General features: G+C 40.5%; 1 protein-coding gene and 1 non-coding gene across 2 annotated transcripts in view; both read left to right on the top strand.

Annotated features, from left to right (window-relative positions):
- SASH1 (SAM and SH3 domain containing 1) overlaps window positions 1-24,823 on the top strand; it is a 245,783-nt gene that overhangs the window by 28,722 nt on the left and 192,238 nt on the right. The window lies entirely within an intron of this gene.
- On the top strand, window positions 18,394-18,491 carry LOC116634799. The gene has a single exon (XR_004300041.1). It is a non-coding gene; the product is annotated as a U6 spliceosomal RNA (small nuclear RNA).

The raw sequence follows: 24,823 nt of genomic DNA, 5'->3' as shown, positions 1-24,823 counted from the left end.
GATTACTTAAAAAAAAAAGGATTTCTTTTTCATAGTTTAGACTTTAGAGATGGATATTTATTTTTCAGCATTGATTGGTGCTACAGGAATTATACCTCTATCATATACGTCCTTTAAGAAGCTCTATGGGGTTTTATGCCTAAAAAATTACATCAATTTAAGAAGACTTTGGGGTGAAAGGTCAAACTGAATTGGAAGAGCAGAAAAAGTGGTACAGTCATTCAGGATGTTATCTTTAGTTACAAAGTCTCAAATCTTTTTTTTTCTAAAGATTTTATTTATTTATTTGACAGAGAGAGAGAAAGAGTGAGAGCAGGAACACAAGCAGGGGGAGTGGGAGAGGGAGACGCAGGCTTCCCGGGGAGCAGGGAGCCCGATGCGCGGCTTGATCCCAGGACCCTGGGATCATGACCTGAGCCGAAGGCAGACGCTTAACGACTGAGCCACCCAGGCGCCCCAAGTCTCAAATCTTAAATCAGAATAAATTTACAGGTGCCTGTCCCCACCTTCCCCCACATTTTGGGTTGAGGTTTTCAGGAACAGAGAATTGTCAAGATGTTAGAGAGGAAATGAAACTTTAAGTTTCTGGGGCCTGTTTCCACTGATGCATGGATATCAGTTCAGCAACACATTGTAGTTCTTATTCTACACTTGAGAGGTAGTAAATTGCTTTTGGGTCGAAATGAATTAACTCTTTCCTATGACTATATTACCATAACATGCTGTCAGAAGTGATTTAGTAAACGGAATATGGAAGGCTAAAAACTTTAATATCGTTCCAAGAAATAAATTGATGAATGTGTCCCTTTTTCATTAGTACGATCAGATTCACAAGATAATTTTATGCTAATACTCATTTTCATCACCTCTATTGTCTATCTCTGCAAGCTCAAGGTTGTAAAGACATTAATAGTTACTAGTCTGACCTTCCTGCATTCATGAGATGCTTAGTCCTCTCCAAATGGCCCAACGTTTTTGGGTGTCCTAGAGCAAGTTTCAGAGGTTCAGGGGTCTGGTTAAAACAATACAAAACAAAACAGGGGCACCTGGCTGGCTCAGTCAGTGGAGCTTGTAAGTTTGTGCCCTGTGTTGAGTGTAGAGATTGCTTAAAAACAAAAAAGCTTAACAACAACAACAACAACAACAAAAACCCTCTTTGCCTCCCAGAATTAAAATATTCTGTTCCTTTTAGTTAGAACAAGGAAATAAGGCCAAAGTTTCAAAAAACCTACAGCTTTGTAAAGAAGAATTTCCTGTACCTTTTACCTGAGGGAAGAAAAAGAGTGTTATTACTGGTAATTGCAATTTCTATATCTAAGATAAACTAACATTCTATATCTAAATAACATCTGTATCTAAACACAACTGACCTAGGGGCGCCTGGCTGGCTCGGTGGAGCATGTGACTCTTGCTCTCACGGTCGTAAGTTCAAGCCCCATGTTGGGTGAAGAGATTGCAGCATGCCAAAACTTATGGGATGCAGCTAAAGCAGTGCTTAGAAGGCAATTTAGAGCTATAAATGTCTACATTTTAAAAAGAGGAGGGACACCTGGGTGGCTCAGTCAGTTAAGCATCTGCCTTCAGCTCGGGTGATGATCCCACGGTCCTGGGATTGAGTCCTGCTTTGGGCTCCCTGCTGAGAGGGAACTGCTCCCCCCTGCTTGTGTTCTCTCTCTCTCAAATAAATAAATAAAATCTTAAAAAAAAAAAAAAAAAAGAGAGGAGAGATCTCAAATCCACAAGAAAATCTCCTACCTTAAGAAGCTAGAAAAAGAGCAAACTAAACCCAAAGCAATCAGAAGGGATGAAATTTAAAGACTAGAGCAGAAATAAATAAAATAGATAATAGGAAAACAATAAAGCAAACCAATGAAACTAAAAGTTGGTTCTCTGACAAAATCAACAAAGTTGACAAACTTTTAGCTAGCCTGACCAAGGAAAAAAAGGAGAGAAGACTTAAATAATTAAAATTAGAAATGAAAGGAAGGCCATCACTACCCACCTTACAGAAATAAGAATTATAAAGGAATACTGTGAACAACTATTCACCAAAAATTAGATAAATGAAATGACAAATTCCTATAAAGATACAAGCTACTAAAAAGGACTCAAGAAGAAATAGAAAACCTGAATAGTCCTGTTACAAGTAAAGATATTAAAATAGTGATTTTAAAACTTTTCACAAAGAAAAGCCCAAGGCCAGGTGGATCTACTGGTAAATTCTACAAAATATTCAAAGAATGAGTACCTATCCTTCCCAAACTCTTTCAAAAAACAGAAGAGGAAAAACACTTCTCAACTCATTCTAAACTCATACAATAAAGCTAGTATGACCCTGATATCAAAACCAAAGACACTGTAAGAAACCTATAACCAATGTTCCTTACATTCATGTTTTTTATATGAATATAGACACATACCTAATATTCATATCTTATATGAATATAGATATAAAAATCCTCAGCAAAATTCTGGCAAATTGGATCCAGCAGTTGGTTTTCAGTGAGGATCCCAGGACAATTCAGTGGGAGAAGGGAGAGATGTTGCACTACACGGTGCTGGGACAACTGGATCTCCACATGCAAAAGGATAAAATTGGACTTTTTCCTCACACCATACACAAAAATTAACTTGACATGGATCATATCCTAAATGGTAATTATAAAACTCTTAGAAGAAAATGTAGGTAAAAATCTTTGTGACCTTGGGTTAGGAAATAGCTTCTCAGATATGACACCGAAATTATAAATGACAAAAGAAAAGATAGATAAATTGGACTACACCGAAATTCAAAACTTTTGTGGTGTAAGCAATACCATCAGGAAAGTGAAGAGAGAAGCCACAAAATGGGAGAAAATATTTGCAAAACATATATCTGATAAGGGACTTACATCCAGGATAGATTAGGAACTATTGCAGTTCAATAAGAAAAAGACAAACCAAATGTATGGGGATTAACATAACAATAAAAAATTTAAAAAATAAATAAATAAATAAATATGTATGGGGATTAACATAACAATAAAAAATTTAATAACATAACAATAAATAAATAAATATGTATGGGGATTAACATAACAATAAAAAAATTTTAAAAAGAAAAAGACAAGCCAATTAAAAACTAGGCAAAAGATTTGAATAAGTAGTTCTCCAAATAAGATGTCTAAGTGGCCAAATAAACTCACAACAAGATGCTCAACATCACTTTTCATAAAGGAAATACAATTTAAAACCATAATGAGATACTACTTCATACCCTATATGGTAGCTGTAATCAAAGAGAGCGTGCCTGGCTGGCTGCCTCTGTCAGGAGAGCATATGACTTTCGATCTCAGGGTTGTGAGTTTGAGCCCCATGTTGAGTGTAGAGATTACTTAAAAAATAAAATCTTTTAAAAGAGAGAGAGAGAGGGACGCCTGAGTGGCTCAGTGGATTAAGTGTCTGCCTTCGGCTCAGGTCATGATCCCGGGGTCTTGAGATCGAGTCCTGCATCGGGCTCCTTGCTCAGCAGGGGGCCTGCTTGTCCCTCTCCCTCTACCTGCCACTCCGCCTACTTATGCTCTCTCTCTCTCTCTCTGACAAATAAATAGATAAATCTAAATCTAAGTGATGAGGCTGTGGAAAAATTGGAACCCTTGCTCATGGCCGGTGAGAATTTAAGATGGTACAGATGCTTTAGGGGAACTGTTTGGCAGTTACTCCGAGTTGAACAGAATTCCTATATGACCCAGCAGTTGCACTCCTAGGGATATACCTGAGAGAAATGAAAACAGTATGTCCACCTAAAAGCTTGTACAGGAATGTTTCTAGCAGCATTATTCATAGTAGCCAAAAAGTAGAAACAATTCAAATGTCCCTCAATTGATGAGTGGATAAATAATATTTTATTTAGCAATAAAAAGAAAAGAAGTATGGCTACATGCTGCATGTACCAAGGGATGACCCTGGAAAACATTTTGTTAAATGAAAGTCAGCCACAAAATGTCACATTATATGATTCCATTTATATGAACTATACTCAGTGGGCATATTTACAGAAACATAAAGTAGATTAGAGGTGCTTGGGGCTTGAGGTGAGGGACGGGGGCAGGAAATGGGCATTGACTACTAATGGGTACAAGGTTTCTTTACAGGGGCATGAACAATTTCTAAAATTAGGCTGTGGTGATAGTTTTATAACCCTATGAATGTGCTCAAATACATTTAATTGTACACTTTAAATAGGTGAATTGTATTTTATGTGAATTCTATCTCAAAAAAGCTATTTTAAAAAAGAGGGAGGCATGGCATCTTATTCTATTCTTTCCTAAATCAACAGTACTCAAACAATCCCTCAAATATTTTCAATAATTTTATTATCACTCTTTTAAGACCAAGCTTAAAAAAATTCACAACTTCTAGAAAACTTTCTTTAAATAACTTTTATGTTCTATGCTGATCAGTTTCTGAGTGGACATTTCTCCAAAAGGTAGTCAGCCATCTAACCCCTGCTTACATCATCTTGGTAATTGTTCTAGAGTAGTTTTCTCATGGACATTCCTGAGCTAAGACTTATTTCCTCAAGTCCTTTACCTTCATTATGTACTGTTGCGTGGTTCCCGGGGAAAGTTGATGATTCCGTTTGCTCCTGAGTTTAAAATCTGGAGCTCAATACAGTTCGTGCTCAATTAGTGAAAGCTTTGACCTTGATCTGTACTTTGGTCAGGGTCCAGGCAGTACACAGCAGGCTGACTCAAAGGATTTGACAGGAACTGAAGGAGGGCACTATTTCACAGAGGTGTGGGCAGGCTTAAAGAACAAAGGATGGTGGAGACATTAGCAACAGCAGGAAGTTTTTGCCACCTCTAAGCCCAAAGGAAAATTGGAGAAAACAGTTGTTAAATCAAGAACCATAACCCTGGGAAAATAGGGTCACCTCTCTTGAGCCCCAGGCTTGGAGGAACACAGCAACTGCCAAAAGCCTGGCAGGAGGAAGGCACAGGTAGGGACAGATTTGAGTGCCCTACCTTCCTTCTCTCCTTCTGCTCCCTTATCCTCCACCATAGACCCAACCCAAAGGAAGCCAGAGAACCAGGGAGTCAGGCCGCTGTCTGTAGATGTCAGCCTCCCAGGGGACAGAGAGGGATCTAGAGGGGTGGATGGAGACAAACTAGCACAAGCCCTGACCCACAGGAGTCCCTGGCTTCTAAGCCCCAAGGTTCCCACCTCTAGCTGGGTCCCAGGAAGCCTTTTCTGGATTGTCAAGGAACATCATGGTGGCCATTCCTCTGTTGCTGGTATTCTCTGCTTCCAAAACTTTGGGCCCTGTCAAAAAGCAGCTGTTACTTCAAACCTCTACTAGTTTTCTCCAGGGAGTTTCTGACGTTGCTAGTGTAGGAGAGCAGTACCTCCCCACTAGTCTCTACAGCCCTTCATCTGGTTTACAAAAGTAGTCTTTTCCCTCTGTGTTCACAGCCTCCTCTCTCTGGAAACACAGGCAGGTCCCCGAGGGCTGAGTCAGGGGTGGATTTTCTTTCCCCTCCCTCCAGTCCCTCTGAGAGCAAGGCTCTAGAACACATCATCCAGCAGCCCCCTCAAAACTTCTTCCAGCTGATAATTATCGTGTGCCAAGTCTTTTTACACTCCCACAGGCAGGAAAAAAACTCTTTATTGGCCTTTTCATATTTATTTGACACTTGGGCAGGAGTGGGATGGAGTTGCGGTAAGAGGAGCCTTAAAATTTTGAAAACCAATTACTGTGTTGTACTTGGAATGTGATGATGATCTCAGAAGCCACTACCAGGTCAAAAGAGATGATTTGTTCCTACAGATAATATAGCCTGATGTTTCTGCCTTCACATTTCTTTTGTCATTAACTTGCAATCCATGCATCTTAGCTTTTCCGTGTGTACTGGCTTATTTACACTCAGACCTCAAGGGCTCTTGACCCCCTACAGAGTACCCTGACTTTTTCTTAATCATAATTTAACAATTTACAGACCTATTAATCTTGCTTCTGAGTTTGCAACAATGTTCCAAATCCTTGAAGTGGCCAAAAGTCTGACCTCTGTGAAAGTGAAATGTTGTTGGTTTCACTGTGACTGTTTTCTTAAACTATAGAATCATTCAGTAGTTTCTGAATTCTGAAGGTTCTGTGTCGAGTTTAAAGGAAAAGAAGTAGGAAATGTTATCTAAGCAAATGCTGATGCCGTAGTTCTCAATCTGTGTTTCCCGAACACTACCTGGGGACTTGTTAGAAATGCAAATTCGTGGGCCCAGCCCAGACCAGCTGACTCAGATACTCTGGGAGCCTTCCAGAAGTTTCTGAAGCTGGGTAAAGTTTAAGAACCCCTGGGTTAGTATACAAAAGTAGGACAAGGAACATACTTTAGCCTGGGTTCTCTACAGTGCCTAAATGATGGGCATCACCATTAAAAGTGGCTTTTGAATTATGATTACCCTGCCCCTGCCTTGTTGCCTTTGTTTTACTGTCCCGAAAGCAGGCCACATGGGGCTGCTCTGTGTTCATTCAATGGCATCCCAAGCAGTCAGCCCACTGAGTCTCTGAAACTAGTTGCACCCAAAGTGTGGGAGAACTTTATCCTGGCTACAGGACTTAATACCTCCAGGGACTCACCTGATGCAATGTACTCAAGTAGATAGGGACGAAATGACTATACTTCACTATTTTTAAACCTACGTGGTTGACGTACCTCTTCGCTGTCCTTGAATGCCCCAGGCAACTGGAGAGGAAGCTGGGAGTCCTGCCCTGAAAAAGTTTACAGTATTAATGAGCTGCCAAACCAATTAAATAATGGCATCCTCCTGGAAGAGGATAATTACGAACCAGGTTCCATGAGTGCCTCAATGCTTTATACATCCTATTGTATTTATTGCTTTTCCACCCAGTGCGGATCCCAGGCTTCAGAGGATGGTGTCTGATTTGTCTTGAGAATCCAGCCCTACCAGAATGACCTGTTATCTCCCACATGCTGCTCATGGGCCACTGCTTTCTGAATTAGGTTCTTAAAATTTTGCTCAGCCTCTTAATCAACTTAACTTGGCTTTCTTTCTCTGTCTCTCTCTCTTTCTTCCTGGAAAGGAAGTCACCTGGCTGGTAGAATTTTGTTCAATTGGTCACTTGGCTCAGGGATTGATGACTTTTCTATTAATGTTTATTCACCAAGTATATCTTATTTAATTTTCCCTGAAATAACCCAGCTCTGAATGTTCAAGATGTGCAGAGCACTGAAGAGGAGCCATGATCCCAGAATTTCTGTGTAATATGAGGATAGAAAACAAGAAAAAGACACAGCCTGAAGGCTCAGAGGTTTAGCATGGGGATAAGCAAGATGTACAACGAACCACAGCATTCTGTCATTTATCTCTTTCTTTGCTATATGTATCTAAATCTATCTTTTTCTCTGGGTTCCTAATCTCTGTGTCCCTATATGTTTCTCTCTCTCTACTGTCACATAGGTGTATGTGTGTGCACAAGCGTGTGTGCCCATATGCATCACGTGCACATGAGTGCATGGGTATATGTGTATTGCGCCTCATACAAAATATAATAATGGCGTTTTACCACAATAAAAAATTTGTAAAAAAGTAAAAATGTATAATAATGGCTAACAATATGGCATTTCTGAGAACTTAACTCTGTTATAGGCCCTGGGTGAAAAACCTTTCTTGTGTTATTATCAGTTGTTCACTAGCAACTTGGCAGCTTTTTTTTTTAAGATTTTATTTATTTATTTGCGGGGGGGGGTTGTGGACAGAGGGAGAAGCAGGCTCCCCGCTGCAGGGAGCCCAATGTGGGACTCGATCCCAGAATCCTGGGATCACGACCTGAGCCAAAGGCAGGCACTTCACCAACTGAGCCACCCAGGTGCCCCGAAACTTGGCATCTTTATTTTATTTATTTTTTTAAAAAGATTTTATTTGTTTATTTGACAGAGAGAGACACAGTGAGAGAGGGAACACAAGCAGGGGGGAGTGGGAGAGGGAGAAGCAGGCTGGGCCTGATGTGGGACTCGATCCCAGGACGCTGGGATCATGACCTGAGCCGAAGGCAGCCGCTTAACCGATTGAGCCACCCAGACACCCCTGAAACTTGGCATCTTTTTTAAAAAAATTTTTTTAAACTTGGTAGCTTTTTGAAATATTTTCTGCTTTTCTTTCTTGTTCTCCATTTTATCGTATCTAGAAAATGGAATGGTTCCTTTTTCAGGCTATAAGATTCTCTTCTCTGTGGCCCCATCAGAAATGGTTGGGTGCTTGTTGTCATGCCAACTTGGAAAAGAGCGAATATGGACTATTGGATGAGAACTGAAGGTTATTATAATCCAAAATAAGAGATGGGGTAAAAATGCAAAACCCCCTAAGGCGGGCTTTGTAAGATCTTCTCACCTTGACAATGGCAAGGGTCCAACAGTGGTCTGCTGGCCTTTCCCTCTGTGAGTTCCAGAAAAGCCTTTGCTTATAAATCACTGGAGCCAAAGGTCATGCTAAGGACTTGCCCACACCAGCTTATTTAATCTAGGATCAGAAGCAACGCCTCAGTTAATCTCAGTTATACTAGGGTGGCATATTTGCCGCCTCCACCCCCATCCACCCACTAGTTCTGACCCTAAAATTGCTCCTAAAATGACCTTGGCCCCTGGCCAGAAGAGACTGGCAAATGATCATTCCTCAGGACAGCCAGAACTTGTACATCAGGCTGGAAGTGTCAGAAGAAACGTGATTATCTTCATGCCATTGGTAGATGGGGACTCATGTTGCTGAAGGGAAAAGACCAGTTCCTCTACTCTTGCATTAAAGGGCTTTAGTATGGTGCTCCACTGTAAATATGGGACAGGTGACCTTTGCCTGCCTACTGGGCGGGTCAGAGCTCTGGACACCATATATGAGGGCACTGTTTCTTTCCTGGACAAGGGAGAACAAGGATTGGCCAGTTTGGAGTGATTATTATTCCATCCTCCATTTAAACACTCAGTCCAGGGGGATGTAGTGAGGAAAGACTATGTTCAAGGCGCCATGCTATGGGAGATGCAGACAAGTTCATCAGAGTTTAGGATCCAGCAGAGGATTAAAAATTTATATAAACATACTGCAAGGAAGTACGTGGTCAGACCTTGACCTCTAGAATGAGAGAAACCCCACTTCAAATTTCTGCTCTGTCTTTCTGATAAGTGGTTCTGTAATAATTGGAGACCCATTAGGGAAAAATGAACTTCGAGCCATACATCATATATTACATGGAAGTTAACTCAAAATAGATCATAGACCTGAATGTAAAATCTAGAACTAGAAAAATTTCTGGAGGAAAACGTGGGAGAAAGACTTTGTGACTTTGCTAGGCAAGCGTCCTTCAGTTAAAAAAAAAAAGATCCCAAAAGAAAAAATGAGTAAGTTGGACTTAATCAAAAGTAAAAATTCTCTTTGAAAAACACTAGAAAATGAAAAGACAACCACAGACTGGGAGAAAATACTTGCAAAGCACATATTTTATAAAAGACTTGTATCCAGAATATATATTCAGATATTTCAAAATTCAGTAATAAGAAAACAGGGGCGCCTGGGTGGCTCAGTGGGTTGAGTGTCTGCCTTCAGCTCAGGTCATGATCTCTGGGTCCTGGGATCGAACCCTACATCAGACTTCCTACTCAGCGGGGAGTCTGCTTCTCTCTCTCTCTCTCTCTCCCCCTCTGCCCTTCCCCACTGCTCCTTCTCTCTCTCTCTCAAATAAATAAAATCTTTTAAAAATAAAAAAAATAAGAAAATAATAAGAAAACAGCCCAGTTTTTAACATGGGCAAAAGACTGAACACAGAACACATGAAAAGTTCTTCATCATTAGTCATTAGAGAAATGCAAATAAAAACCACAATGAGATATTTCTAGATATCTAGTAGGATTTTTTTTAAAAAAAATATTTATTTAAGTAATCTCTCCATCCAGTGTGGGGCTCAAACTCACCATCCCAAGATCAAGAGCCACATGCTCTCCCAACTGAGCCAGCCAGGGATCCTCATTTAGGATATGAAAGAAAGAAAGAGAGAAAGAGAGAGAGAGGGAAGGAAGGAAGGAAGGAAGGAAGGAAGGAAGGAAGGAAGGAAGGAAGGAAGGAAGGGAGGGAGGGAGGGAGGGAGGGAGGGAGGAAGGAAGGAAGGAAGGAAGAAAGAAAGAAAGAAAGAAAGAAAGAAAGAAAGAAAGAAAGAAAGAAAGAAAGAAAGAAAGAAAGAAAGAAAGAAAGAGAAAGAAAGAAAGAAAGAGAAAAACTTGCAATACCAAGTGCGGGCAAGACTGGAGCAAGGGGCTCTCTCACCATGGCTTATTGGAATGCAAAATAGTACAGGCACTTCAGAAGGAAGATTTGGCTATTTCTTATCCTATCTAGCAATCCTACTCCTAGGTATCTACTCAAGTGAAATGAAAACCTATGTTCGCACAACATCTATCTATGAATTTTGTTTTTATTTTTAGAGATTTTTTTTTTTTAAAGATTTTATTTGTTTATGAGAGAGAGAGCCAGTATTTGGGGGGCAGTGCTGGGCAGAGTGGGGAGAGCAGAGGGAGAGGGAGGAGCAGACTCCTCACTGAGCAGGGAGCCCGATACAGGGCTCGACCCCAGGACCCTGAGGTCATGACCTGAGCAGAAGGCAGACGCTTAACTTACTGAGCCACCCAGCTGCCCCTCAGTGAATGTTTCTAAGTACTTTGGTTCATAACCAACGAAACCCAGGAAGTACCAAAGCACACTTCAATGGTTAATGAATAAACTGCCGTACGACCATACGATGGAATACCACTCGGCAATAAACCAGAATTACTGATACGTGCAGCAACATGTATGAATCACAGATGCTTCACAAACGTGAAATGCTAAGTGAAGGGATCTAGACTCAAAAAGCTACATGCTGTATGATTCCACTTAGGTGACATTTTGGAAAAGGCAAAACAGGAAGAACAGAGATCAGATCAATATTTTCTAGAGCCTGGGGGCGCCTGGGTAGCTCGGTCATTAAGCGTCTGCTTCGGCTCAGGTCATGGTCCCAGGGTCCTGGGATCGAGCCCCACATCGGGCTCCCTGCTCGGCGGGAAGCCTGCTTCTCCCTCTCCCACTCCCCCTGCTTGTGTTCCCTCTCTCGCTGTCTCTCTCTGTCAAATAAATAAATAAAATCTTTAAAAAACAAACAAACAAAACAAAAAGCAAAACTCTGCTCTGGCACTTTAAGCTGAGCGAGTGACCTTAGGCAAGTTTTTTAAACTTTTATACTTATTTCCTTATCTTTAAAATGAAAAAAATAGAGAGAGAGTAGCATAGCAGAAAAAATATGTTCTGAGAATTAAATGACATACTGCCTGAAATAAAATTAGCTGACAGTGCCTGGCATATAGGAAAGACTGCAGAAGTGTTGACCATTAGTATTACTCTTTATTGAGAATCTTTTATGGCAGGGCACTGTGCTAGGCACGAAGAGAAGAGTACTACGGAGAAAAGACCATGAGCTCCTGCCCACAGGCGGCTCACAGTCTAACAGAAGAGACAATGAAGCGAAAGAACATTGAAAGGCAATGTGTTAAGTGCTGTAAGTGTGAGGTCGGCAGGATACTTCTCTGGAATCCTGGGGAAGGAGGAGCCTCTCACTGGGGGAGAGGGCCGGACTGCCAAAAAACCTTCCAGGGGAGGTTGCTTCTGACTGTGTCTTCAAGGACAGGTTAAGTGTCAGCAGACAGAGAGCCAGTGAGATGTGGAGCGATTGAGGAGACAAGGCAAATGATAACCAGAAAAAAACACCCCCCCTCGTCACCCCCTCCCACACACACACCAAACAGGTCATGGGAATTAGCAGCCAGGGAACTTTTGAGCCAAACTTCCAAGCTGGCCTTGGATATTGGGTGGGGAAACCACAATCAGCGGAGGCTGGGGGGAGGCTCACATAAGCTGACATGACATCCTGATTCTGACATACAATCCTAATGTCCAGGTCTTTGGAAAAGAGCTTTTATAAACTCCCCTGCACCCATTCCAGTGTCTTAGATTCACCCTGAGAAAATTCATCCCAAGCTCCAATTTAAAACCTCTCGGCTGCGTTTTTTCTTTGCGCTTCTTTGCGAATGGTTCAAGAATAACTTAAAGCTATTATTTTGTCTACTATTTGAGGTATAGTGCATGTCTTTCAGTGGCCTTCTTGGGACATGGTATTTAAAGACAACTAACTCTCTTCTGGGTGCAAAATACCACTGCAAAGCTATTCGAAAGATTTCTGGCAAAGAAGGGAAATAGATGGGGGTGGGGGGCAGAGACGTAGAACATTGAATGAAGTGGCTCTTTGTTTGTATAAATAGATAAACCTGTGTTGAGACTCTTTGCCCTTCTACTGTCCCTACAATCCCTCAACAGGTGGCACGAGCTCCTTGACATTTGTAGAGCAGATGGGATGTCCTTTTAATGTTGTTCCTAATTGACGAGGGCCTCGGGGGCTGGGTGCATGCAGCTGCATGCCTGGTTTAGGGTGGGCGGCAGAATTAGAAACTGCTACCTGCTCCTTCTGGTGGAGCGGTGAGAGTTGTAACGGTGCCCCTGGGCAGAGCACATTCTGTGAAGTCCTAGTCAGAGGGCTTATTTTGCTGGATTTATTTCCCTTACCTTGCCAAGCCTTCCCTCTCCCTTGCATAGCTCTGAATGTTGGACAAGCTGAACAAGGAAACCTTGTTCCTCTGAAAATTACCTTTAGCATCATAAGCTCAGTGTTTTCCTGTCCAGATTCTCAAAAGCAATTCAGGTTGCATTAAATTTACACCAGAAATGAGCTTATGCTTCTCAGAAACAGTCTAGAGAGGAAGTGAAAGGGCTGGGAAGTAGCTCAAGCAGTCCTTGGAGCCAACCAGGTATTCTAATCAGAGTATAAACAACACGGAGTCAGAAGTCCTGTCCCTGTGCAGCCGTAATTTTTGCGATTCTCATTTCATAAGCCATATGGTGAGGAGATGCGGCTCCACTTCCTGGAGCGAACACGTGCGATGCCAAGACCACAGCCACGTCCTTCCCGGCTTGGCATCCTGGAGGACCCTGCACGCTGATTCGAGTATTTTTGTTCATACAAAACAAAGCAGAAAACACTTACTTGATCAGTTTGGAAATGGTCTTTGACACTGTATTGGGTTCCCTTCAATTATTCAGCTTCTTGGAAGCAAACAAATCCCAATTATTAATCATATCCTATTAGATCAGACTTGAAAACAATTTATATGGTAATGAGGAATTTACGGAGCCCACTGAGTATATTATATTGTGCCTGAGTGTAGGGCTTATTTCTAAGACATTCATGGTCATTTTCCTGCAATCAATGGCATACATTTTCATTTTAGGCCCTCAAACTAAATTTTCGAAATGAATGTCTTACTATTCTCTTTCTTCTCCCAACACCATTACCGTGTCCTTAGCTCAAGAGGAGGACCAAGAAAGAGAAGATGCATTTTCAATACCTTATTCTCTCCGAAGCCCCACGCATATCTTAAAAAATTTTTTATTTAAATTCAATTTAGTTAACATATAGTGTAGTATTAGTTTCAGGGGTAGAATTTAGTGATTCATCAGTTGCACCTAACACCCAGTGCTCATTACATCAAGTGCCCTCCTTAATACGCATCACTCAGTTACCCCACCCCCCTCACCCACCTTCGCTCCAGCAACCCTCAGTTTGTTTCCTAAGAGTTAAGAGTCTCTTATGGTTTGCCTCCATCTCTGTTTTTATATTATTTTATTTTTCCTTTCCTTCCCCTATATTCTTCTGTTTTGTTTCTTACATTGCACATATGAGTGAAATCATATGTGCAATGTAAGAAACATCTTTCTCTGGCTGACTTATTTTGCTTAGCATAATACCCTCTAGTTCCATCCACGTCATTGTAAATGGCAAGAGTTCATTCTTTTTTTTTAAAGATTTTATTTATTTATTTGACAGAGAAAGACACAGTGAAAGAGGGAACACAAGTAGGGGAGTGGGAGAGGGAGAAACAGGCTTCCCGCTGAGCAGGGAGCCTGATGTGGGGCTCGAATCCCAGGACCCTGGGATCATGACCTGAGCTGAAGGCAGACACTTAACGCCTGAGCCACCCAGAAGCCCTGCAAGAGTTCATTCTTTCTGATGGTTGAGTAATATTCCATGGTGTATATACATATATATGTGTGTGTGTGTGTATATACACCACCTCTTCTTTATCCATTCATCTGTCAATCGACATCTGTAAGCCTCAAGCCTATTAATGAACAACAGTATAGACGATTTAAAAAAAAAGTTAATGATCTGCAAACATTCAAGGGATTAAGTGGGCTACTATTTATCATTAGTATTAAACAAAATTGAAATGAAAATTTTAATATCCATCGTTATCATTTATTCAGGGCTGTCTTTATGACAGATAGATATTGTACTATATTTTCCATGTAATAATATTAAAAATAGCTAATATTAGGGGTGCCTGGGTGGCTCAGTCGGTTGAGGGTCTGCCTTCAGCTCGGGTCATGATCCCAGGATCCTGGGATCGAGCCCCAAGTCAGGCTCCCTGCCCAGCGGGGAGCCTGCTTCTCCCTCTTTCTCTGCTGCTCCCCCTGCTTCTAGTCTCTCTCTCTCTGTCAAACAAATAAATAAAATCTTTAAAAATAAAAAAGTAGCTAATATTATTAGTATTATTGATATTATTACTGATAATTTATTATGTGCCATGCAGTGTCAAGTTCTTTAGCTCTTTTATTCCTTTGATCAACATATGTCATAGACACTATCATGAACCCTATTTTATTTTATTTTTTTGTTTTTACTTTTTAAACCCTATTTTATAACTGAAGAAAGTGAGACTTGAAAGTTGAGCTTGGTAGGTCTGAAGCCAAAGCCTGTGTGCCCCTTAGATCCTTGGATGAATCCTTAAGTGGACAGTTGTGGGGTCTTTTCTGATGCATTGATTGATCAGGTTTATATAAACTGCAGCTACTTTAATCTAAAGGATTGTCTTAACCTTGGTCATGGGAGCTTTCTTGGCCTGTCAAAATCTCAGAAATAAGAAAACCTGCCATACCCTTGAACAGTTCTGCCTTCCCGAGTCCTTGTGCTGTGGACCAGTGCATTCTTCCCCTTCCCCACTCTGAGGATACAGTAATCCTTTTGTTCACTGATTTCCTGGCACACCAGTGTTTTCAAACTAGAATCAAAACAGAGTCCGAATAATACTTCTGCCTAGCTTGATTTAAAAGTTCAAGGGATTTACTTAAAACATAATATCACTGGAGTTGTATTGCTAGGTTTACTATTTGCCATCATTTCACTCTTATCTAGGTTTTTCCAGATGGAAGCAGCTTCCATGGTCTTCTCTCTGTTTTCCCCCATTTTAGATGGGAGAGGCTGAGTGGAAACCCACCAGAGTCCCCGGCGGAGGCAGTGCAGAGCAGATGGGCCTTTTTATTTTTAATTCACTGAATATGAAGGGAGCCGCTCTGTAGCTGTTCTCAGTCTAGACAGGATATGATGGTAATAGCACAAGTAAAAGTTCATGTATTCCAGCCAGGGACAAATTAAGTGGGTACAGGGCAGAGATATATGTCATGCTGTTATTAACATCGAACAGCGCACTGCCCACTTCAGGGCATGGTGCCCAGATTAATTGGCTTGCCCAGAATGCATCTATGATTAGAAGGAAGCTCTCAGGAAATGCTGGGCAGCGTGCATTTGGACTGTCAGTTTTTCTTCTCACAGGCATGAAAGTTAAGCATTTTATTTTATAGACCAAGAGCATGAGTAGTGTTCGACACCACTGGTTTATGAAATGTTTTGCTGGTTTTCCTACATAGGTTATAAATATTTCTGGGAGAAACCAGCCACCATATGTTGGGATGATTCAGGTAGTATTTATTATTGTTTTTCTGAGGTGCCCAAGCTCTGGCTCAGGCGGGGATCATAGATTTATGGGAAGAGGTGTGTATCTTGAGTATATGCTTCAAAGATCAAAGTGAGGCTCTTTATGTCACATGAGCTGCTGAAATAAAACCCCCGAGATTGCCATGCTTAAAAATACTGTCATTTGTGCCTCCAGGAAGATAATGATGATCAGACATGGCGCCTGGCTGACTGAACTCCATTCTCTGTCAGCCAGAAAGGGAAGGAGGAATCAGGAGAAATAGCTAACGGCACAGAGCAACTTCAGAAATAGTTTCTCGCAGCGGAAAAGCTGAGATGAATAGTAAAGAAGGTAGACTCTGTATCCAAGAAAAATCAAGGGTGAAATTGCTTGTGTTGCTGACCAAAGGCTCAATACTTCTCTTGGATGCAGACAAGCAATTCCAATGGCCTCTAAAAAACTTAGGCATGAATAAACCCATGATAGAATTCAGCCCAATAAGGAGCTCTTGTTAATCTATGACACCATGTTTATCATCATACCTGCAAAACCAAGCAAGTTAAACACTACGGGTGGATCAAAAGAGGTGGTTCCTGGATATTTGTTATTATTAAGAAACTTTGAGGAAATATTGAGAAAACCTTTTAAAATGTGACTCCCAACAGCTCCTCCTTGCTTTTATTGGACGCTGGATCCATTCAGGTTCCATTCCTTCAAAAGTTGCCATAATACATTCCTATTCCTTTTTGGAAATGCTACAATAGGTAAACCATTCCCAGCACACCCCATCACGTAACAGTGAGGCATTCAAGAATTATCCTAAGTAATGTAAAATGTTATACTTTCTGAGACTGGGTTTTGAGAACTCTTTGTCTTTCAGCCTCAGAAGCTCAATTCTTCCGATTTTTGCAACTATTTACATAGAGAACCTAGAAGTCTAAAATTTTGAGTGAGTACTGAGAATTCCTGTCTTGGTGTCACACCAGAGACCTTGTGGTCTAAGGTACTAGTATCATGGGCTTCAGTCCCTGCCACTCTCATTCATTGAGATATTCCTTCCTTCCTTCCTTCCTTCCTTCCTTCCTTCCTTCCTTCCTTCCTTCCTTCCTTCCTTCCATCCTTCCTTCGTCAGACCATTAGAGCACAACTGTGTCTGGCCAGCACTGAATTTGTTTCCATGAAGGTTTGAATCTGGAGGAGGAAAAGTAGCAGACATATTTTGGAAGGCGATGGATGAATAGGTAGTGTTTCAAAATATGTCGTATATAGGGTAGTGTCCATCCACAGTAAACAATAAATGTTAGCCATTAACATGAACTCTGTGTTTATAGTTAAACAACAGAGTAACCACATAGAGAATTTTTCAATGACAATTTAATTCAAAATTCCACCAACCTCATCCATCACCAGTTTTCATTTTACATTCATTTATTTGTTCAAAAAATATTGATTGATTGATCTCCTACTATATTGCAAACAATGGCATAGACTATTTGCAGGTTTTCTTCTCACTTCTGTGCATATGCACTCCTGATTTTTCGGAGTTAAGTATCCCATACAGAGGATTTCTCATGCTGTTACGTGTTCTTTACATTAACATTTTAATCAGTGGATATTATCCTTTCAAAATCATTTATTTGACCGTTTTTCTCTTGTGGAATATGAAGCTTCTTTCCAAATTTACGATATTATAAAAAATGCAATAATAAGCCCCTGAGCATCTCATTTTTTTCTCCCAATAATTTACAGGAATAAATTCCCCAAAATCTAAATACCAGGTTATAGGATATAAACTTTTTTGGGGGATTTTGATGCATCCTGCCAAATTTCTGAATCTTATACTAATTTACAATGATAATTTTCTTTATATCAGTCACATTCCATTGCCACCTTCATGAAGACATTGATTACTAGATGGAAAATTGAGGAACACTCTAGCCTCATCAAGAACATATACATAAGCCATTTCTTACACGGGTTATCTTCCAGATGGCATAACCCATTCATTGTATAAATAACTTGCACTAAGCAGGAAAGGCATTTTCCTGCTCCCCAGAGTTTTAGCACCTCCTTACTTCCTTAGTCCTTATTCCTTAAGCCAGTTTCTTTTTTTTTTTAATTTAAGATCTTATTTATTTATTTGAGAGAGAGAGAGGCAAGAGAGAGAGCATGAGCAGGGGGGAGAGGGAGAAGCAGGCTCCCCGCAGAGGAGGGAGCCTGACATGGGGCTGGATCCCAGGACGCTGGGATCATGACCTGAGCCGAAGGCAGATGCTTAACGGACTGAGCCACCCAGGTGCCCCCCCTTAAGCCAGTTTCTATACCTAAATCCACCCCCCTCCTTTGGCATTACAGAATGTCACAAATGGAAGAAGCCTCAAATATCCCTTCATTTTAGAGTTAAGGACTCGGAGAGCCAGGGAGATTGTGAACTACTTCAGATCACAGACAGTGGAGAGATCTGGGACGAGATCTTCGGCATAAAGCTGATTGATACCGCTGTCAGAAAATATCAAGGGGGGTGGCCCATATACTAATATAGGAAAGAAAAAGAAAAAATCAGCATGGCCTTTGGGCAGGTATGACCTGAACATTAATGAAGTGTTCTAAATTGTACTCCCTCCCTAATGTGCGCATGGCATTTCATGTGCACCCTGTTATCGAAAGCCGTGGAATTACTACCCAGCCCAGGGAGTGCCGCCATTCCTGGTGCCCTTCGAAAGTAAAAGGAAGGTTACCGTCCCAGAAAGGGAATTAGGAAGCATCAAAATACAAAGGATGGGGCGCCTGGGTGGCTCAGTTGGTTGAGCGGCTGCCTTGGGCTCAGGTCATGATCTCAGGGTCCTGGGATCGAGCCAGCATCAGGCTCCCTGCTCAGCGGAGAGTCTGCTTCTCCCTCTGACCCTCCCCCCTCCCATGCGTGCTCTCTCTCTCTCTCTAATAAATAAATAAAATCTTTTTTTAAAAACAAAACAAAACAAAAACAAAATACAAAGGATGAGCTCTTCCAGAGCATTAAGACTAACCTCTTTAGCTTACAGCATTCAAAGTGCAGTGTGACTGACCAACCCCATACCCTGAGCTCTGGATCCAGTCATTCTCTCTCCAGCATTTCTTAAAACAGCTCCATGTTCCCCCGACACATACCGCTATTTTATGTCTTTGTGCTTTTGCCCCTGTTGTTCTCATAGCCTGAAACAAACTTAGCCCCCGTCTAGCTAGCTAATTTTGACTCATCTTTCAAGACTTATTAACGGAGACAATGCCTCTTGCAGGAAGTCTTCCATGATGCCTCCAGGCTGCAATAACTAGCTATTCTCTCAGTTTATAAAGGACCTGTGCATTCTTTTATCACACTGGGTTGAGAATATTTGTTTCTGTGTCTGTCTCCCTCACTAGACTAAGCTGATCAAGATCAGGATCTGGGACTTATTTTCATATTCCCAATGCTGAGTACACAGTAGACATTTCATAAATATTTATTGAACTGAAATACTTAAAATGTTTGAATAAGAATTTTGTGAAAACCCAAAAATCCATTGAAGGTGGTCTGTGTATAGCACAGGAAAATGTGACTAGAATGTAATTCTTACATAGAATACTTAGATCAATTTTGTTGTATTACTGGGCAGGACAAAATGTGTTGGCAAGAAAGAGGTGGTGTATTTGGCCTCGAAATAAGCCAACAACAATAATTTCTCAAAAATGTAAATTGTTAATATCATCACCATCAATTCCTCTGGGATCTTCTAGAAGTACCCTTTCTTAAAGTTTCAACCTCTCCTTCTCTACTAGTTCTTTTCTGCTTAACTTACGAATTCACTCAGATCTTTCACATCCTTAAAAACCCTTCTTCAGACCTTGTGGTCCCATCTATCATTTTTCTTCATCCAGTTTTCTCCATCATTCTTCAGTCCCCTGCAATATAGCTTCTACTCCTTCCCCTGATGCTGAAATTGCACCAGCCAAGTAAGATTACAATTGACCCCCAAAATGAGTATTGAGCTGGTACTTCTGTTGACTTTTCCATCATGTTGGAGACTATTGATGCCTTTCCTATAATTCTCACCTTCCTTGACAATGTGCCGCCATGATCTGCCCCCTCTCACTTAGACGTTGTATCACTTCCTTATGACATTCTCTTGAATGACGGTGTTCCCCATGTTCTGTCTTTCTCAGTTTTCCATTCTCATTTATACCAATTTCATTTTTTTTTACCCACCATATCTTGTGGCTCTTTCAAAAAATAAAGATACTTGAGGGGCGCCGGGGTGACTCAGTTGGCTAAGCATCCAACTCTTGATTTTGGCTCAGGTCATGATCTCAGGGTTGTGAGATCCAGCCCCACATCGGCTACACACTCAGTGGGGAGTCTGCTTCTCTCTCCACCCCCCCTCCCCTGTCCCTCAGCCCCTCCCCTTGCTTGTGCTCTCTGTCTCTCAAAAATAAATAAATGAATAATAAATAAAGATATCTGAGAAAAAGGAACCTTTGTGAACTGTTGGTGGGAATGTAAATTGGTACAACCACTATGGAAAATAGTATGGAGATTTTTTGAAACACTTAAAATAGAACTACCATTTGATCCAACAATTCCACTTCTGGGTATATATCTAAAGGAAATGAAAAAAGCATCTCAAAGTGATATCTGCACTCCCATGTTCATTGCAGCATTGTTCACAATAGTCAAGATATAGAAACAACCTAAATATATGTCAACAAATGAATGGATAAAAAGATGTGATACATATAAAATATAAATATAATGGAATTATTATTCAGCCATCAGAAAGAAGGAAATTCTGCCATTTGTGACGTGGATAGACCCTGAGGGCATTATGTTAAGTACGATAAGTCAGGCAGGGAATGACAAATACTGTATGATATCACTTATATGTGGAATCTAAAAAAGCCAAACTCAGAACCAGAGTAGAATGGTGGTTACCATGGTGGCAGGGGTGGGGTGGGGGATTGAGGGGGTGAGAGATATTGGTCAAAGTGTACAAACTTCCTTTGTAAGACAAGTTCTGGGGATCTAATATATAGCATGGTGATTATAGTTAGTAATACTATTATATATTTGAAAGTTGCTAACAGGGTAGATCTTAAATGTTCTCACTACAAAAAAAGAAATGGTAATTATGTGACATGATGATGATGGAAGTGCTAACTTAATGTTATGGTGGTAATCATTTTGCAATATATAAGTGTAGCAAATCGATGTGTTGCACACCTTAAATTTACACAATGTTATATGTCAATTATATCTCAATAAAGCTGGGGGCAGGAAGCCGGAATATTTTAGGAAAAATGAATAGACTGAACAAAACAAAGAAGCAGAAAATAGAAAATCCAGAGAATGTGGAGAAAGGTAGATAGGAGCCTCCCAGAGTAATTCTATGTTGGATCCTAACAGAAAATCAAGCTGGAAAAGCAATGTGGGATCAGGCAGGAACCGATATGCATGTGCTAAAGTACCTGTATTATTAATCTTTGTAACCTCTTGCCTAGATTAGGAGCATGACTTAAAAATTGCCTTGTCTCAAATTTCACCTCCCTCTAGGCTCCACATTGCCATTAATTATAAAACAAACCTAAACTGGTCAGTTTAACACTTCACTTTAAAAAAATGTATTAGATGCTCCTGAAAACTCCAGCTATCTTTTGGCAATACCTAACGCGATATCAAACATAATCAGCAGTCAATCAGTGTTTGTTGCATGATGACAGACTGAATGAAGTAATAATAGACCAAGTAGGAGAAAGACTAGTCAAAATTATGCAATATTCTCAAAGAGTACAAGAAGTAGTATAAACAGAAGAATTATACATGGAATGTTTGATAGCACTTTTTAAAAAGATTTTATTTATTTATTTTAAGATTTTATTTACTTGACACAGAGAAAGAGAGAGAGAGAGAGAGAGCACACAAGCAGGTGGAGTGGGAGAGGGAGAAACAGGCTCCCCACTGAGCAGAGACCCTGACATGGGGCTTGATCCCAGGACCCTGGGATCATGACCTGAGCTGAAGACAGATGCCTAACTGACTGAGCCACCCAGGCACCCCTTATTTATTTATTTAGAGAGAGCACACACAAGTGGGGGTAGGGGCAGAGGGAGAGGGAGAGAGAGAATCCCAAGCAGACTCTGTACTGAGCACAGAGCCCAATGTGGGGCTGGACTCCACAACCTGGAGAGCACCCCAGAGCCGAAATCAAGAGTCAGACACTCAACTGACTGAGCCGCCCAAGCACCCCATTTTATGACACTTTTAACCAGCATTAGAAGATTATTTTCTGATGCTGTTTTAATATCCTCCCATTTCTCTTTTTGAAGTTTTATCCTGTTGATTTAGTAGACCTCTCTCTCTCTCTCTGTCTCTCATAGTACAAAAGCAAATCTGGCCCAGCCTGGGATGAATCATCATGAATTGTGATGAGTTGGTCTAGACTAAAGTAGATTTATTTATGGATTTACCAGTGAATGGTTGATTGGCTATGATTTAACTTTAGCCCCTTAATTTTGCCTTTAAGTAGTTATTACAGAAAGGAAGGAAATTTTCAGACAGATATTTTATTGTTTTTGTTTGTTAGTTTTGATCTCTCAAAAGTAGCTGTTTTTTTGGAGAATTTTTATAATTTATGCTACTGTTGAGGAATTCTTCAGCAAATGAAGTTGTGTATTTTTCATCTTTTTTCTTTCATGTGTGTTCCATTTAGACCAGGAAATTGACATTTCAGCCCAGAAGACTTAGGCCAGATGTTAGTCCACTGGCTGAAAGATGGATTTCCTGCCCTAATAGGTGACCTCTGAAAGCAAAATAGGCTTTTTCTTAATGGATAGACTGTCCAAATGACCTCATTTCTAGAACAAGTGTCCTTTGTTCAGTGTCTCTTTGCTATTGGGATCAACATCATCTGATTTTTGAGAACATTCATTAGATAAAGAGTAGCTAGCACCTAGTTGTTTCATTTATAAGGCATAGGGAAGAAATTATGCCCGGACAATCCATTTTTTGTTCCTTTAAACATATTTGTGTTCATTGAGAGGGAAATAGTGCAGAAAATCTGGTGCCTGCTTACCCATATTAATATTTCTTTTAGACTTCAAACCTATTCAGGCCAGCGCTGATCGTAGGAGCACAGCATGTTATATGCCTCCCTAAACAGGGAAGTGTTTCTCTAAGCTTGACCAAGGCACTATTTAAAGAAGTAGCTATGACCCCAATGTCCTGTCGTTCAGATTTCTGTCTCCATATGTGAGAAGCTCATTGAGACATTCCCATGGCACCACCTCTCTTGATGAGTTCTTCACCAAGTTCATTTATTTATATCTTCAATTGTATAAGGCAGCTCAGAAAAACTGAGATAACTGAGCCTTTGTGTGCGTGTGTGTGTGTGTGTTCACGTGCACATGCCCTCATGCCTCTGTGTGTGTGTCACAGGAAGTGCAGTTTGAAAGAAAGTACCCAAGAGGGGACAATGGCCTTGAATGACGAGGGGGAAACCGTAGGATTGACTATACATGGAAAGGAGGGGAGTCAGATTGCGTGAGAAGGAAGATAACGTGTTTCTAAGATTCTAAAATGATAGAATTTTATAGCTGAAGGGAAAGTTGAGGGTTTGTTTTTTGTTTTTTGTTTTTCTCTTCCAGGAACAGGAATGGGAGTGTTTCTTTTTAATAGCTAGCAGATAAATTTTACTACTGTTAAAATCTTGCTCCTTGTGATCTGCAATGTTGGCTTCTTCACAAAAGACATAGAACAGAGTCAAGCAGAACCATAGAGAGAGTTGACATCAGCCTGGGCAGTACATCTAAGACTCATGGTTCTCCCTCAAGTAATTTATATAGTAAATGTGTGACTCTTTAAAAAACTGAGTGGTAAAAGGATATCACGCTTTTCCTTTGTTTTAATGAGTCAACATGAATTTCTTTTTTCAGAATGCTAGACACAACTCAGTGCTCCCCTCTTTTTTAAATAGTCATATGCAAGTGTCTGTAATCATAAGTTATTTTTGGTTGTTGTTCAACTGAAGTATTTTGGCTAATACTTCAATTCCAGATAAGATTATAATAATCTTCTATGGTTACCGGGATTAATTATGTGAGAATCTTTTGTCCCACGTACATAATATTATGGGACTTCAAAGAAGGAGAGTAACAGTTTTAACTGGAGATTTTTAATTTAATGGAAAAACCTTATTTTTCACAAGTGTGTTTAAGCAATAGGGACAGCCAAGTAGGCATTCTTATAGGGTAAAGTTTATAAAATAGACAAGATTGATGAAGCAGTTTGGTTGGTGGATGATACTTCCCAGCTGTGCTTTTAAGCCTTTCCTTGCATAATTTGGAAATATTTAACATAATCTCTGGTCTCTTATTAGCACATTCCTTTTTTTTTTCTTAACACTCTCCTATGCTAAAAAGATGAATAGAAAAGAGTATGATTTCAAAGACATTCCCTATCCATCCTTCCTGTTTTCCTCTCTTAGGTATCAAGTTGCTCTCACAAAACCAGGAGAGAGTCTCCACAGGACACTGTGCTCATATTAATTCAGAAGTAGTTTTATGAGTTGGAGTCTTTTGGTTCTTTGCCTTGAACATCGTGAATTCCCTATTGGCAGCCCACTAGAATTGTTTTAGCTTCTTGTCTCTAAGGTGCCTTACTGAATAGTTCACAATCCTAGTATTTTAGAATTATAAATGGCTTCAGAAATTATCTAGTCTGACCCTACTATGTAGAATGAAATCTCAGTCATGGTACTCTTATGCCTGATGGAATAATTCCCAGGCAGACCCTCGGTGCTTACACAGCATTAGCACAGATAACAACCTAACTGGCTAGGCTAGTAACATAGCTTATCAGAGTGGAGGAAGAGATTTCAGAGAAAAGCATTTATAGCCCTGCATCCTCTTCTTGCTTATTTACCTTCTCTCCCTAGCCTGCG

Source organism: Phoca vitulina, unplaced genomic scaffold, assembly GCF_004348235.1.
Source record: "Phoca vitulina isolate PV1807 unplaced genomic scaffold, GSC_HSeal_1.0 scaffold9, whole genome shotgun sequence".
Classification (NCBI taxonomy): domain Eukaryota; kingdom Metazoa; phylum Chordata; class Mammalia; order Carnivora; family Phocidae; genus Phoca; species Phoca vitulina.
This window is presented reverse-complemented; position numbering and strand designations above follow the sequence as displayed.